The sequence below is a fragment of the Passer montanus genome, unplaced genomic scaffold, assembly GCF_014805655.1.
Source record: "Passer montanus isolate IOZ18808 unplaced genomic scaffold, ASM1480565v1 scaffold26, whole genome shotgun sequence".
Taxonomy (NCBI): Eukaryota; Metazoa; Chordata; class Aves; order Passeriformes; family Passeridae; genus Passer; species Passer montanus.
This window is the reverse complement of record NW_024367261.1, coordinates 11434779-11452324: the sequence shown is the minus strand read 5'-3', so window position 1 is coordinate 11452324 and position 17546 is coordinate 11434779.

The following is a 17546-nucleotide window of genomic DNA, read 5'->3' as shown; positions in this document are numbered from 1 at the left end:
GTAACAACTTCCCCTGGTGCTTTTCTGTATGTATAAAAATATTTTTTTCTGTTGGCTGTACTTGAAGATGGGTGAAGTATGGTGTTATGGTGGCTATATGTAAACCTTTATTATATCCTCTTTCTTGGAAAACAAAACAGAAGGATTCTGTAAGAAAATTTTTTATTGTTTGCTGTGTGCCTTGGCTTGGATTAAAATAGTTCAAAAGATAATTTCAATATTTCATTCTATGTTTTTATCATTGCAGTTTGGAACACATTAAAAAGTTAAGATTATTTTTCCCCCCTAAAATATGTCATATCAAAAAATAACATTTTTTATCTGGAGAATATTCTTGATTGAAAATCATCTATGATATTTTGAGTTCAGATGTTATTATTTACAAATATTCACAAGTATAGTGACCAAAAATTATTTTGTTTTTATTTGCAAGATATTGGCTTCCAGTAGTGTAATTTTGTATTCTTTCATTTTACGAACTTTGTTTAAAGAACCCATCTTGTTGATGCATGATACTCAGCAACCGTAGTGAATTATAGTAACTTGCTACTATTTTATTTTGAAAGTTAATGACATGCATTTATGCACTTTATAGTTCAAGTCTGTATGCAGTCAAGCAGAAGTCAGTAAAAACATTTTCCTTTTACTCAAGTCTACAATGATGTAAGGTTTTTTTTAAAATCTCTTTGAAGATTGGATGGGCACTATCTGCTACTCTTTATTTTCATTCTATCTGCTAACACAAAGCTATGAAGCCTTGTCACACCCAGGATGTCTTATCAAAATGGGCAATTTCTGAGAACACATACTGAAAGCAAAATACTCTGGGAAAAAATCCAGAGACTTAATTTTTTTCTCCTTTTCCTTAATATTAATTAGGATCAACTTCCCTGACTTGGATACAAAGTAGAAGAATGAAACCCTAAATTGAAAGTCTGTGAAAATATTGGAATTTTTTTATCAGACCGGCCTATAGTGGAGATTTTCACTTAGAGAAAGAACAAAAAAGAAGTAGGATTGTTCTTGGTAAATAATATCTTCTTCAAAGGAAATGTATCTGTTTTCAATCCTCTCTTGATAAATCATTGTCTTTTATAGACATACAAGTTATATGGACAAAAAAATCTTAACCTTGAGTTTGGAAGTAGAGTGCTCTGAATTCTTAAAGGGAACTATTTGGAAAGCTATAATACCATTATACTGCGTGTTCTGATTACACTTAAAAAGATATACATATATACGTACAAGTATATGTAGTACATAAGTATTACATATATAAGTACTACATCTGTATAAAACTATGTAAGATTACCATAAACAATCTGATTTAAGATGCTAGTTAACCCAAGAGGTAAACAAATTGCCTTTGTAAGATTTGAAATGAATTTTAGCTTGGACTAAAATAAATAATTCATGGTCTTGGTATTGATCTGCTATAGAAATCTACACCTACCACAAGACAAGAGGAATGTAAATAAATGGTTAAAAAAAAAGTATTTATTCCTATAAGTGTTTACCTAAAATCACTGAGTTCTCTTCTGAGCTGCTTTGGCAACCAGTATCCAAAGCAGTGTGTTTCAACATGAAAAATTATTATGTTTAAGTTATTTATTATGAACAATTCAAGATACTTTAGAGGTTTCCTGAGTCACAATGGAATATAAACTGTGTAAGGCTTTTCTTCTGGAAAGTTTCCTTGGCTTTTTTTTTTTCCTTTTTTTCTTTCCTCTAACTATTTATAATGCAAGAATGAGAATAGGTGTGTCAAAATGTAGTAAACTTCATCATTTTAACAGGGAGGAAAGACTGGTAAAAGATATGCAGGACTATGAATGTCATTCCAAGAAGAGTCTATGTCTACAAAATTTCAGCATCTGAAAGAGCTAACATTTAAAATTAAGCCAACTTTCATATAAAGAATAAACTAGTCAGTAAATGAATGGGTTTTTTCTAGGATTTTTTTCTCAGCAGTACATATGAAATAATTCCACTTTAAGATATTTCTTTTAAAGTTTTGTTCTACAATGTTAAATCAAAAGACTAAGTATGCACAATGTAGCATATGCCGTATGACCTTTCAGAATATTGATACACAGTCCAGTTTCTCAAAACAGGTACATTTAGCAGGTTCTAAAACATTATTTGATCATGTTTAACAGAGAACAGAAAAGCTATAAGCATAGGCATAGCTGTCAGTAAAAATATGCGCTGGATTGTTTTCCTGTTATCTGTTACAGTATAGTGAGAAATGAGGGAAAAAAATAATAAATTGTGCATATTTTTTGATCACTGAAAATTCAGCTTCTTCTCGTAATTACAAACATGATTAAAATATATTTCCCTGCAACCTCTACACCATTTAGACTTCTACACTTTAAAATAACTTTTCATTTTCCTCCCAAACTGTTCCAGAACAAACATTTCTGTTTAAGAGTGCAACTAAGGAAGACCTTTACAGATGCAATGACAGTGACATGTTTTTAAATGACAGGCTGTAGCCAGGTGGGGTCAGTCTCTTCTCCCAGCAACAGGACGAGAGGTCAGAATTTTAATCTGTCTGATGGGAGATTTAGGCTGAACATTAGGAAGAAGTTCTTCACAGGAAGAGTGATTGGGCATCGGAATGGGCTGCCTAGGGACGTGGTGGAGTCACCATCCCTGGAGGTGTTTAAGGAAAGACTGATTGAAACACTTAGTGCCATGGTCTAATTGGTCAAGGTGGTGTTAGATGACAGGTTGAACTTGATGATCTCAAACATCTTTTCCAAACTAGGTAATTCTGTGATTCTATGATTCTCTAAGTGCATAACTTGTATAATGTTTCCTTAGAAAAGAATGTTTGCAGTTCACCTTAACAAGTAACATACATATTTAACTTCTGGAAATGAATCTTAGTGCATTAGCATAAGCTTCAGAAGAATTTAACTTCCTTTTCCTAAAATTAAAAATTGGAATGAGGACTTTTAACCTTGATAATCACTCAAGACCTTTCACTTAAGAGTTAGGCTCCAGAGAACTTAGGTATCGTTACTTATCTATAATTAAAAACAAACGAAGGAAACGATTTTGCATCATTCCAGAACAAAATAAATTAATACACTTTTTTCAATAAACTGAAAATTTAATTGCAAACACTAGTTTTGCTCTAATGGAATGTACTCTGGCCCTGAGAAAAAAATATTTCCAATCCAGCAGTGGGATTTGAAAAAAATTTTATTACTAACTGCATTCATAATGCAGGGGAAAAAATAACCAACAAATCACCAAAATAACAACTTTACACCAGAAGTTGTTTTGAGTCAAGAAATTGAAAAGTTTTCCTCAAAATTCAAAGCAGAATTTTAACCTTTATTAAAAATTGATTTTTTTTTTCTCCCAAGTAACAAAAAATTCAGTTAAAATTTATTTAAATATGTGTTGGTTTTGCATGGCCTGGTTTTTGGTAGCAGGGGGGCCACAGAGGCAACTTCTGTGAGAAGCTTCTAGAAGCTTCCACCATGTCCTGCAGAGCCAGTCTCTGATGGCTCTGAAGATGGACATGCTGCTGGCCAAAAGTAGGCCAGTTAGAGAGGTTGGTGATGACTCTGTGATAACATATTTAAGAAGAAAATCAAAATGATCTGCTCACAGTTTTTTCCTAGCCAGAGATGAGAAGGTGGTGAGAACATGTGAAGGCAACAACATGGAGACACCAAGGTCAGTGAAGAAGGAGGGGGAGCAGGTACTCCAGGCACCCAAGCCAAGATTCCTCTGCAGGCCATGGTGAAGATGATGGTGAAGCAGCTGTGTCCCTGCAGCCTGTGGAGGTTCAAGGGGTATGCAGAGATCCACCTGCACCCCATGGGGAAGGTGTTCACTCTGGAGTATGGGATGCCTGGAGGAGCCTGTGATCTAGTGGGAGACCCAGTGGAGAGAAGAAGTCCCTGTTCCAGGCTGGAGCAGCCTATCCTTGGAGGACTGCATCTCATGGAGAAGCAACCCATGCTGCAGCAGTTTTGGGAAGACTGTCTGCCTGTGGGAGTGACTCACACTGCAGCAGTTTTGGGAGGACTGCTGCTCATCAGAGTGGATCCACACTGGAGAAGTTCACAGAAAACTGTCTCAGTGGGCTCACAGGGGAAGGACTACTCTCCCTGAGCAGCAGAAAATCTCAGGTGATGAACTGACCAAAACCCCCACGCCCTGTCTCCTCGTGCTGTCAGTGGGAAGGAGGGAGGTGTTGGGGGAAGAGAAGCTGTTTTTAAGGGTTTCTCTTACTTCTCATTATCCTCCTCTGATTTTGTTAGTTATAAATTCACTTTGTACGTTTAAGTTGGGCCTGTTTTGCCCTTGTAGTGTTTTCTCCTGGTCTTTATCTCAACTCGCAAACCTTTTGTTAATTTTCTTTCTCTCCTCTGCCCAGCTGTGGCATGGGAGGATGAGCAAGAGGCTTTCATGCCTGGCATTTGGCCAGTGTCAAATCATAACAGAAGAAAAGAAAGAGAGAGGGCCTATAAGATTCTATATGCTAGACCATTTATTTTGATTCATGCAAAAAACATTGCAAGAGCAATCAGATTAATTCTTTGTCATTACCTGGCAGAAAGCAAAGAAGATACATAGCCAAAATGGTGTCAAGTCTAATTTTCATCTTGAATATAATAGTAGACTGGTAGGTGAAGAAAAAGTAAAGATATTTTGCATCTTATCAATTTTTTTGTTATTAAAGAAAACAATATAATCTTAATGAAACTCGTGTTTAAGGCACATTGTTGTGGTGTGTTGTCATGGTGTACCTCAGTTTCCCCAGTCCCTCCCCAGAAGTTTCCTTCCCCAGGTGGTGTGCCAATCACCTCTCCTTTCCCCCACCCTTGACTCCTGCTGGGCACTATCAACCCAGAAATTCCAGGGAAGCATTGAGTGATTGGCAGGTTTAAAGGGTGCTTTCCACCTCCTGGGGGGCCATTGGCCCATCCAGGTGTCCCTCTCACTTGAGACCCCCTCCCCCTGTACCTGGTTGGTGGTCCCTGTGTTCCCTCCCCTCGCCCTCTCCCCGGGTTTAAAAGGGCGAGCACGCCATGCACCAGGAAGTTCTTGTGGAGCTGTTTCTGGATTCAGGGCAGTGTGGCCCAGAATAAAAACCCTGGATTAACCTCCATGTGGACCAACTCCTTCTTCACCATCACCTTAAAGGGTTTCTCCAGCACAGGGAGGTTTGAGGAGTGACCCTCTTCTACCAACAAAGCACGTAAGCACTGGAGCTCAGGACATGCCTGGACTTGTCCCCATGTGCTCATAGCTAGCCAGAGCATCTCTGGGGTGCAAAACACCACAGGTGCCACTATTTGGTTCAGCAGCAGGGACCAGGCAAGCCAACGTATGTCATATATTATTATGTCATATATTACGTCAGTAATATTGGTAAAATCCAATAGCACATACAGATTATTGTTGAACACGAGTAGTTACCAATAGTTTACTATTCACATGGGTCTGTCCTTGGTCTGCTCTTCAATTAATAGTTAGACATTGAGCTAGAGTTTATGGAAATTGTATTTTTTTCATGGGAGGAACTACAGAAATAGGCAAGGGTAAGAAAACCTTAAAATTAAACTTCTCTGCTTTGGAGGAAGTAGGAAAATACAATGCAATTCAACAGGGAAAAGTGCAGTATACTTTGGACAGATGTCATAGTTTAACCCCAGATAGTATCTAAATGCCACACAGCTACTACCTCCTTTGCCTCCCTTCTCACTCTACTCCCCTCACTTTCTTCCCAGTGCAGCAGGGAGGAGAACTCTTGGAGTGATATATGAACAGTTCAGTAATTGAAACAATATATAAAATATAACAATAACAATTATAATAATATCAATAAGAAGGAGTAGGGTGGGAGAAGATAGATAAAACTCAAGTAAAAGAAGTGATGCATGGTACAGTTGCTCACACTCCACTGATCAATGCCCGGCCTGTCCTCCAGCCGTTACTGTCCACCATTCTGCGCAACTTCCCACAGTTTATATACTAGGCACAATGTTCTATGGTGTGAAATAGCTCTTTGTCCAGGTTGGGTCAGTTGTCCTGGCCATGCACCCTCTCCGTTTCTTGTGGATCTGCTCATTGATACTGTGTGGGAAACTCATGTCCTTAGCTTAGGGTAAAGCACTACTGGGCAACAACTGAAACATTTGTATGTAACAATAGAATTCTCATAGTGAAGCCTAAACACTGTACCAGTGTCTAAGAAGAAAATGAACTCTACCCCAGCCACAACCAGTATCTGCCCGTTATTTCATATCATTTGTATCATGCTGGGTCCCAGATTTCCCAGAACTTTTTCTATCTTTTAATAAATATACAGACAGATATAATTCCCTTAGTTTATGAACCATTCCTATGGAAGTCCATTGAGTTTATTTAGCCCATGACCTTGAGCTCCATATGTCATAACAGTCTTTCAGGCAGGGAAGATGGGTGTGCGCATCATTGCTTGCTGAAGCCAACTCTGATTCCATCACCACTTCACTCATCTGGTTTCCTCAAATTACATATTTTAATGTATCAGTCAGAGGTGAGTTGGGTTCAGATCTGCAGATCTGGCATAGCAAAAATAGATGCCACAAGGTACTCAGTGTGGTAATGGGCATATAGCCTCCACAGAACTGATAACACACTGTGTTATATGGTAATTAACATCCTGAAATTTAAATTTTTAGTTATTCTTAGCCAAAACCAAATCCTTCTGAGGCCCACACCAGACTTCCTGATCCTTCCTCAGTACATATGAAGTACACCCAGGTCTTTGCACAAAAGAAATCCCATGAGTTTTGTCATTGCCTGAGGCATGAGTAAACAGACTGTTTTCCCTGGAATATCTTGTGCTGCAGGAACTCTATCCCCTCCTATACAAAGCAGAAGTTTTGATTGGGCAGGGCCAGCCTGATTTGCAGATTACCTAGTGTTGACTAACAAGGTGGCTTTTGCTAAATGTGTATCCCAATATTTGAAGGTCCCATCACCCATTGCTCTCGGTGTGTTTTTTAACAGTCCATTGCATTGTTCAGTTTACCCAGAGAGTGATGCATGATAGGGACTGTGATATACATACACATTCAGTGCCATGTTCTTTGGCCCAAGTGTCTGTTAGATAGTCTTGGAAATGAGAGTTGTTCTCTGACTCTGTTATTTTGGGGGTAGTGTTCTGGGTGGTGGCATGAAGCACAGGGTATGTTTCCAGCCATTGTACATACGTGGTGCTCGCCTTGATGGGTTTGTGGGACTGTGATGTAGTCAGTCTGTCATGCCTGCCCATATTTATATTTCAACTACCATCCTCCATACCAGAGAGAGTTTAAATCTTGGCTTGCTTAATTTCCATGCACGTTTCACATTCATAGATAGCTTGTACAACACTGTCCATTGTTAAGCCCACACCTCCATTGTGAGCACATCTATATGTTGCATCTCTTCCTTGATGACCAGCCACCTCCACAGAGCATTGGTCATTATTCATAAGTCAGTATGGATGCAAAGAAAGCATTGGCCATTTTTCTCCTTCAGCAATGTCTAGAGCCAGCTGGATAGCTTTCACCTCTACAAACTGATTTGAGTTACCTTTGCCATCACCAGTTTCTGTGACCTGTACGGAACTCCATACAGCTGTTTTTAATCTCTGATGCTTTTCTACAATGCAGCAGGATCCATTATTTAAAAAAGGCATAATGCTTCTTACTTTCTGGCAGTTTATTATACAGGGGCCTCTTCAGCATGTTACCTCCTCATCTGGTGACATGAAAACATCTCTGGCTTCCGATCAGTCCCTGCATGACTAGTTTTTCCCAATTGAGCTTATGTGATTAATTTAACCTCTTACTCCATGTAGCATCAGTTGCATGATGTGTAGAAGAGACCTTCCCTTTGAACATTTAGCCCAACATGGGCAACGCAGGTGCCAAGAGGAGCTGTACTTCAGTGACAATAATTTCCAAAGCAATTGGAACACCTTCATAAGCTGATAGTATCTCTTTTTCAATTGGAGAATATTGGTCTTCAGATGTTCTCTATCCCCAACTCCAAAAGCCTGTAGTCAACCTCTAGTCTCACCTGGTGCTCTCTGCAAGAGTTTCCAGGTAGTGTCATTCTCCCTGGCTGTGGTGTAGAACACATTTTTCATATCTAAAATAACAGAATGGCTTGGATTGGAAGAGATCTTAAGGTTCACTTAGTTCCAGTCTACACCCACAAGATAAAATTGTCCAAAATCCCAGCCAACCTGGCCTTGAACACTGACAGGGATGGGACATCCTCAGAGGGGCAGTGCCTCACCACCATCATAATGAAGAATTTTTTCCTAACATCTAATCCAAATATCTCCCATTTCAGTTTAAAACAATTCTCCCTTGCCCTATCACTATGTGCCCATGTAAAAAAATGTGCCCTGTTTTTTACACAAAAAAACCCCCTTTAACTACAATAAAGCTACAATTAGGTCTTCCCAGGTCCCAGGCTGAACAACCCCAGCTCACTCAGCCTGGTCTCACAAGAGACGTTCCCCAGTCCTCTAATCATCTCTGTGGACCTCCTCTGAGTGTGCTACAACAGGTTCCCATCTTCCTTGTGCTGAGACCCCCAGAGCTAGACACAGCTCCCCAGGCAGGGTCTCAGAGCAGCATAGATAAGGAGAATCATATCCCTTGACCTGCTGGCCACACTTCTTTTAATAAAGACCATGATGTGGTTGACATTTGGGCTGCAAGCATCCACTGTTGGTTCATGTCCAGTTTTTCATCTGTCTTGGCAGGGCTGCTCTAACAATGAGTTCATCTCCCACGTCTAACCCTTGCACTTGGACTTATTGAACCTCATGAGGCTCTTATGGGCCCACTTCTCTAGCTTGTCCAATTTCCCATGGATGGCATGCCTTCCTTCTATTGTGTCAATTGCACCACCGAGTTTGGTATCCTCTGTAATTTTGCAAACATAGTGTTTCTGGAACCGTGTACTTAAATCCCTTAAGGACAGTCTCACTCTTTAATATCACTCACTCAAAAAAATTGAAATGAGTATCACCCAGTGTGCTATGTCTTTCATATGAGACCTTTAAAACTAAGGATGAGAAAAAATCACCCATCATTTTATGCAAAATCAAAGCATAATCTGTAAGCACAAATGCTTTTGTTGTTACTTGGTATGGTCTCAGTTCCAGAAGTATATGAAAAAGGAAATAGAACAACCTAAGACTAATTCAGTAAACCTAATTCTCTTAAAATTGTGGCTTTACCCATGTCACTTGAATATTTGGAGTAGGGTCTAACTTATGGACTTGTCTTGTTTAAACTGGGGCCCCTCGGACAAGGACACGAGGCTTGACTCCATTTTGATCAGAAGGCTACAAAGACAAGAATAGAATAGGAATGAATAACAAAAACCTGTGACTGCTCACAGCCTTGGCACAGGTGGCTGTGATTGGTCACTGATTGAAAACAATCCACATGAACCAATGGAAGATGCACCTGTGGCCTTCCACAGCAGCAGATAGTTATTGTTTACATTTCTTTCCTGAGGCCCTCAGCTCCTCAGGACAGGAAAAATCCTAGCAGAGGCTTTTTCACTAAAAATCCTGGCAACAGACTTGAAAGAAGCACATGTAAATTGAAGTATATATTAAGTTTTGGTGGGGTTGGCACCATCATAAAAGGCACCCCTTGACTTTCCCAGAGGAGGTGGTCAATTAATGTTAAAAACCAGTTACTGATACATTTCCAAATTAGTATTCTATTTACAAGTTCCTTTGCTATTCATTGTCCATAAGCATTTGGGTGGCCCACATTATTTATGAAGCATTTAGAAATCCTGGAAAATCCTTAAATGATTAGGATCTCTGACACTATGATGAAGGGTTTCAGCCTGTTCCCTCTGGGGTTTAAACTGATATTCAGTCTAACCAGATGCTGCCTCTTTAATCAAGGAAAATTCCATTTGTGTCAGTGGAATTTTTTTCTGAGTACAGCTAGATTTGACTCACTGAAATGAAATAATTATCTTTTTTTTGGTTCCCCATGGCTAGACAAATTGCTTTGCTCATGCTTACTTATGCCTTGTGTGGTCCAATCAACTTCAGAGGGGTTGTTTATTCAGTTGAAGTTTGCATTTGCTCTGAGTCTGATTAACCAGATGTAGTTCCTATATGTGATATAACTGCTGTGCCTAGTCATCAGATCTCCTTCTATATGCCAATTAAAAACAATTACAAATTAAACACATCATTAATTTCTTTGAAAAGTAAACTAAGTTTGTCACTTTCTTATATTTGCTCAAATGTCTTTTGTATGACATCTTTATTTTGTTAGGTAGTTGCTACTTTGTTAACATGGTCAATCCAACTTCTCCAAATTTCACTAATGAAGTCTTCTGAAATAAATTGTGAAGAGGCTTTCAGCACTTTCAGACACTAGCCATTAAGAACTGTCACTAAAATTTACACTAAAAAATTGTACATATAACAATGGGCAGAACAAAAATAGTATTACAATTACTACTATATTGCATGCAAAAGAAAGAGTTGGCCATGGAGCCTTTAGTCACACAAACCCACACTCTGATACTACCCCACAGTGAAGGATTGTAGGAATTATGTTCTGTGGGAATTATTCTTGAGAAATCATTCCACTAAAGAGGCTATTTCTATGGTAGTGTTCATGTAGCTTATACATTTTCATCTTCCAGTGTAGAAACAGGCTAATTTATTAATCTTGTACAGACCTGCTAAAACCTATTTGGATTCCCCTGGCTGAATGTTGAATCACTGCCTCAATGTAACAAAAATCTCAGGTACTGTGCAACATCTGCCCATTTTAGATGTCCGTCTCCTGTAAGAGGTAAGTCTTTTTTAGACACACCTAATAACTATTTTTTGACTGCAAACCAAATTCTGCTCTTTGGCTTATAATTTTTCTTTAAATCACAGAACATGATCTTTATAAATCAACACATACTTCAGACACTCACTATGCTTAATAGTACGGTTAATTAATTACTTGACTTCAAATACATATTCAATACATATTAACAGGTTTTGTGCTCATATGGAAAATGTCTCAATGATTTCCATAGTTTCCAACTCTCAATTGAAATGCCATATAGCAAATGTGGAGGGCACATATAAGCAGGTTTTAGACCATTAAGCCATGTACAATTGTTGTATATGCAAATTTCTTTTTTTTCCCCCAGAACTATTAGTTATGATTTTTATCAAGTTTGTAATATGTCTTCTCCTTAAAATTAAGGACAAGCTCCAACAAGCTTTACCAGTGTGTCAGTTTGAAAGACGCGTGTCTGCCAAGGAATGCAGGAACCTCCCTTGGAATGGAAAATGTGACATCCTTCCCTCCCAATTATTATAACTTTGAAATTAAGAGGCTTTCAGGCTAAGATACAGGAAAAGGAATCACAGTTCTTTACTAGAACTAGCAACTTATAAAGGGAGGTGGGTATAAAGGTGGAGCCTGGTCTCTAAACAATAGAGGACCAGGGCGTAGTGGGTAAAGGAATACAGACAGCTCATCCAATCTGAGGTATCCTGGGGAGGGGCCCCGGCCCCTGAACCAATCACTCGATGCCCTAGAGAGAAGCTTCTCGAGGAAAGGGTGGGGCACTGAGGAAGGGTAGAACAAAAGATACAGTGGTTGCTGGGGCAACAGGGGAGGAGGTAGGGAAACGGACAGGGGTTCAAGGGAGGAGGCAACTGGGCAGCACCACTCTTAACGTAAGAGGAGAATGGGACATACCAACTTACAAAGCATAATTTAATTCAACTGCAACTGATTAGGAACACAACCCAGCAGTAGTGCAGTATGGATACTGATGATCCAGTAGGCAGAAAATAATTTTGAGTTGGAAAGCAGCAGTGAAGGAGAGATGCTGCTGCATGATGGTGTATGAGCAGTGATATTAAGTTATATGATAGTGCAACATCAAGTTGTAATAGTGTTTCAGTTTTGAAAGCTGAATTCTTCAATGGCCTACTCACCCATTTTGTTTGAAGATGCATGCCATAAGCCGACTAAGGAAGTAGAATCTGTGTGTTATTGCAACAAAACAAATGTACACTGCTCTTACTCTTTCTCTAGAAGAGCACTTCTTATCAGGTAGGCAGGTTCTTTTAATGTCTTGAACCCAACTATGTTCAATATTTTTGTAAAGCATTTGAATGATAGACTGAAGGCTATTTTTTCAGAATTTTATAGCTATTTCTATGGTAGGACAGCTAATTTCAAGAACAGTTACAGACATGACAGTTATTAAATGCATTGATTGTTAATCAGAAAGAATAAAAAATTGGTTGAAAAGAGTAACTAAAAAAAAATAAAATATTATTATATATAACCAGAAGAGTCCAGTGTACAAAGACACAGAAGGAAAAGCTATTTGTTCTTATGCTGGTTAAAATACTATGAGTTAAAAGTCACATTTAATTTTGGAATCAATATTATCATCACTTCTTTCACAGACATTTTTACAAACCAATGCTTGATAACATTTAGAAAAGCATAAAGCACTTGGCAACAACAATAATGGACATTTGTCCACTTATGAGAATGACTGAATTGAAAAAACTTCCATCAAAAATTTCAGTTTTTAGTAATTTAATTTTTTCCCTTATTATGGAATTCTATGATTTTACCCAGAAAAGTTTTTAACATTTAATAAAAATTGAAATTTTCTAATATGTGTTAAAATATTTAGTAATAATTGGTGTTAAAATTATTCATCAAAAATAAATGTTTATGTGAAAGTTTTCTTCAGAAACAAAACTTTACTTTCTGCAAAGCTGTTCTTGAAACAGAACAGAACAGGAACAGAAAAATATCATTTGAGTTTCATGTTTATTTGCATGGTTGTAAGAATGAAGTGCAAGTACCTGAAAACTGAAAATGGAGATACTTCTATTAATTTGACTTAAGGTTGTAGACTCAAATATTGTTGCCTCACATAGTCCATAGTCTAAGTTACTTTGTTCTGAAACCCAAAATAGAAGAATCAGTTACATTTATTAGATTATAGAAGGAGTATAAATTAGACAGTAAAATTCAGTTGTGACCATATCCATTTGTAAGACCTTCAATTAATTCTTAGAAGTCAATCAAAGAGCAGTGATAATATTACTATTATAGTAATCTCATGCATTCTTTTGTTTCTCTTGATACATTTACTGTTGTCAGTGTATTCACATTGCTCAGTTTAATTACTTGTTCAAACTTACACAGTCAGTGATCTTTTTATCTTATGGATTAATCAACATTGTTTTTCTTCAGATTGCAACAGACTAGGAGAGGATACATCCATCTTCTTTTTCTCAGATCAGAAATGTTGATTTCTTAACTCCTTAGGCTGAGTGATCACCTGTATGAGTGTTCCAGCCTTTCATTTGGGTTAATGAAAAAGTAGAAGCACCACTTCTTTAGTGCAAAAAAATTGTCTGCTGCCTTTCACCTAACTGTAGCAATTCATCCTTATCACAGGGCTAAAGATATGAAGGGATTAGAGGCCAAGTGACTTAGAGCTCAGCATCAAGTGTTCCAAATGCCAAGGGTATGCACATTGAAAACATTCCTTTAGACAAATGCAGACTGTGATTTTGCTTGTGAGGGAAGTGAAGAAAATCAGAAAGCCATTACCCCATGTCCTCTCACTAGAGGTTCTTGTAAAAAGCCCATCTCCAGCTTGTAGGCCCCCTTTAGGCACTGAAAGATGGTAAAAGTCTCTCTAGAGCCTTCTCTTCTCCAGGCTGAACCACCCCAGTTCTCTCAGCCTGTATTCATAGAACTGTTCCTACCCTCTGATCATCATCTGCCTTCCTCTGGCCTTGCTCCAGCATGCCCATGTTCTTCTTACATTGGGGGCAGTGCTCGAGCTAAGTTAGGAGACAATACCAAGACAACTGAAATGTGATAAATTTGTCTTCTGAAGCATTACATCAGTCTAGCTGAATGCTGCTATAGTTCAGTCATACATGACATTGCATCAGTGCATCTGGTGTGGTACTACTGTGGTACAGCAGACATGGTGGGAAACAACAAACTTAGGAAATTTTAGGGTTGAGAATTTTAGGAAAAATAGAATTTGGACCTTTGAAAATTTCTCAAAGGTCCAAATGGAAATGGAAATGGATTTCCAGTGGAAAACCATTTTGATGCAATCATAATTATGGATATTGGAATGAATTCTTTATTATTGTAAGCACTCCCAAGGCTCCATATAAATACATTCTTCATTATTTTATAAATATGGAAGGAAATTATGACATATAGAAGCAAGAACAAAATTAAAAGCATTGTTTGAGTAGTTACGTGCCTATGAGTCGATATGCAGCTAGAGAACACATTTTCCACAGCCACTGTAGGAATCCAATGACTAATTGCAAAAGAGTTTGAGAAGTAACTATGACATGATAACCCTATGGTACCTCTGGGAAAAAGTATCGGTTGCTTTTCATCTTGGTTTCCCACAAGCTACTTTCACAGCCTATTTAGCTGGGCTGGTGGAAACAAATGGGAATTCTCTGTTGGGGTTGAGTCTTGCTTTTGGTATCTTAGAGTGCCACATAATTCAATCAAACATATTTCTTAACATGTGCCCAAGTTGCATTTTGGTTCTGGATTTTCCTGTTAAGTTACTGTCAGATTTTAATTTTGCTCTGTCCTTGACAGTGTCCCAGACTCCTTTCTACACAAGAAAATGGTCTTCCTGGCTGTCAGAGTTCTTTGTCATTATTGGAGTCATTAATGCACCCTAAGCTTCCTTACCCCATGCTGCATTTGATGAAGAGAATTGGAGCATTCATTGTTATATACTGCTAGGAAGGCAACATGTAGCTCTTGACCATCAAGCATTTGGCAAGTCTATATTGAGAGAATATATCTTATATATGGGAAAGCGTATCTTCCCGTAATACGTAATATATGAAGATCAATGCTATCTCCAAAATGTCTCCAAAAAGCTGGGGGAAATGGATGAAAAAGGAGAAAATTTCTTCTAGATTGGATGTTACTGTGATTGACATTAGCCATACATAGCAGAAAGTAGCTTTGCTCAGCAAAACATCTCTGGAAAAACAGATTTCACAGATCGGAAGCAATGGAAGAGAAATTAAGTGGATCAACAAATGTATCACAGGAAATCTATGGCAAAAGTAGAAATTAAAGCCAGGTTTGTTACATCCTTATCTAAATGAAAGTTCCTTCTTTCTCTTTATGATTTTCATCTCCACAAAATACTTTGTGATACGTTTTAGGAGTGGACTCCAAGATGCAGCGCAAGTACAGTCATTTAAAGAACAGGCTTGCTGCTTGTCTTGCTTTGTTGTGATTCCTTCCACTCATTAGTAAAACAAAAATATTATACAAAAACTTCCAGAAAGGAGATTTCAAGGAAAAAATAACTAGTTAACTGCTGGGGTCGGCTGTGAGTTGTCTCTGCCCCAGCACGGGAAAAGGTGGTTCTGGGCAGGCCGCGCTCTCAAAGAAGGAGTCTGGACTCTTGCTTTTCGGTCTCCAGTTGAGTTTATTGTTTCTTATCTACAAAGTTTTTCTGTCTGTCCAGCCGGGGTCTGATCAGCAAGACAGCCAAGGGCACTCTCCCCCGCCCACGGGGCAGTTGTCTCTTTTATAGTGAAAACTACGTATTAGATATTTACCTTCTATTTCCAATACTTTCTGCCCTTGTTGGCAAGTGCACCTTCTCTATGAACCAATCCACACATGCCAACATCATCCTGAACATGGATGCCAAGGAGAAGAAAGAAGAAGGACAGGGCACACCCAAATTCCTCCATCTTGGGACTCCTGACCCCCCATGTACAGAATTCCAAACCCCCCTGTACAGTGCTCCAAAATTTTTTCCTTCACCCTGTGATTCCTACTACTGTGCTACTTAAAGTTTTGTGGCCTGTAATTCTTTATATAAGGTTGGCAATTTGCTCTATGAATTAAGGTTGAATTTCCAGGTGTCTTTGGCTTCCTGCCAGGGTCTCCGAGCCCCTGCCAGGGCTTTGAGACATCCAGGGCATCCAGAGAGATGCTCTGGGTTCCGACAGTTAACAACTTTTACAAATAGGTCTTTTGTTTCTTTCAGTTTTTCTGCTTTGTAGTCAATGCTCCTTCCCCATCAAATAGGTTTCTTTTACCCACGCAGTCTGCTTTAGGTGTATTAAAATTAATATTCTAAGGCATTTTGTATAAGGACTTGACAGTGTTTGAAGTTTGCCTACAGTTTAGTTGACATTGATGTACATAAATTCTATCTAAACCAGACTTAGTATTTGGATGCATTATAAAGTCAGCTGTTAACAGCAGCTTGATAGAGTGCTTGCTGACAGTGTCTGTATGATATGAGGACACTGACTGCCGAGCCCTAAAGCAAACTTGCTAACTGAAGATGTGAATGACCTCAGCTGTTGGACCCTACTTCCAGACTCCATGGCTGTCTTTCAGAGCTGGCAGGAGCTGATGTTTGCTTGCTTCCCACTCTTCCCCAGGTCAAACAGCACTTCATTTCCCTGGCAGTTTGTGTAATCCTGCAAAATATGAAAAGTACAGTTAAGTGTGTCACAGATTCCCTCCCCTCTGCTGCTCTTTTACCTTGGCTATAACCTATGGCCAAGTTTCAGTCAGCCTGGGCAATTCAACCATTGCAGTGAAACTGAGAATAGCTGATAGAGAAGAACCCTTGGCCCAGATCAGTTTTGAACTTAAGGGTAAAGACAGCCATTTGTTAAGTTGTTTTTTCCCATTTATAAACCAAAATAACACTGTGAGTTTATAAGGTGCAATAAAATGGAGATGAATATGTGTAAAGAAATCCAAAATTCTGCATTCTGTAAGATGCTATTCTTGGAAATTATATGACTTTCCTGATATATTTCCTAATTAATTGTTTTAATTAACTTTTCTAATTAATTATTTAATCATAAGCAGTGTAATTTTCCACCCTGTCATATACCACAATAGCCAGAATTAAATGCTTGTCATAAGTGGCTACTGTGAGAACACAGTTTGGGAAAATTACTGAAGCTTTAGGTTTTGCTAAAACAGCTGTAGTCAGACTTGATATGCTTCAATAAAAAAAAAGCCTGGGAGAGATACATTGCTTGAAACTGGACCACAAGGGTATCTTGCAGAACCCGGAGATAAAGAAGAAACTAAGAAAGACAATTCAACAATTGTACTGACAACCTCTCTAGCTGGAAAAAATACAATAAAAAGACTGAAAATGTGGACTCACTAGAGTGAGAAGATGAAATCAATAATCAATAGAAAGTAGAATACTAATTGATGGAGAGAACTATGTAATTTATAGCAAATGAACTTTTTTTTTTTTTGTTTGCTAAAATATATTCATAATGATAAGTTTTGGAAGAGTGGCTTTGTGTTTGGGAGAGGGATCCTATGCACACCCAGCACTGTAATAGAGACATGCCAACTTTCTAATATTAAAAACAGTGTTAGAAAATCTTGTCATTATTTCAGCAACACTATTAGTACTTTTTAAAAAACTAATCAGAGTAAATA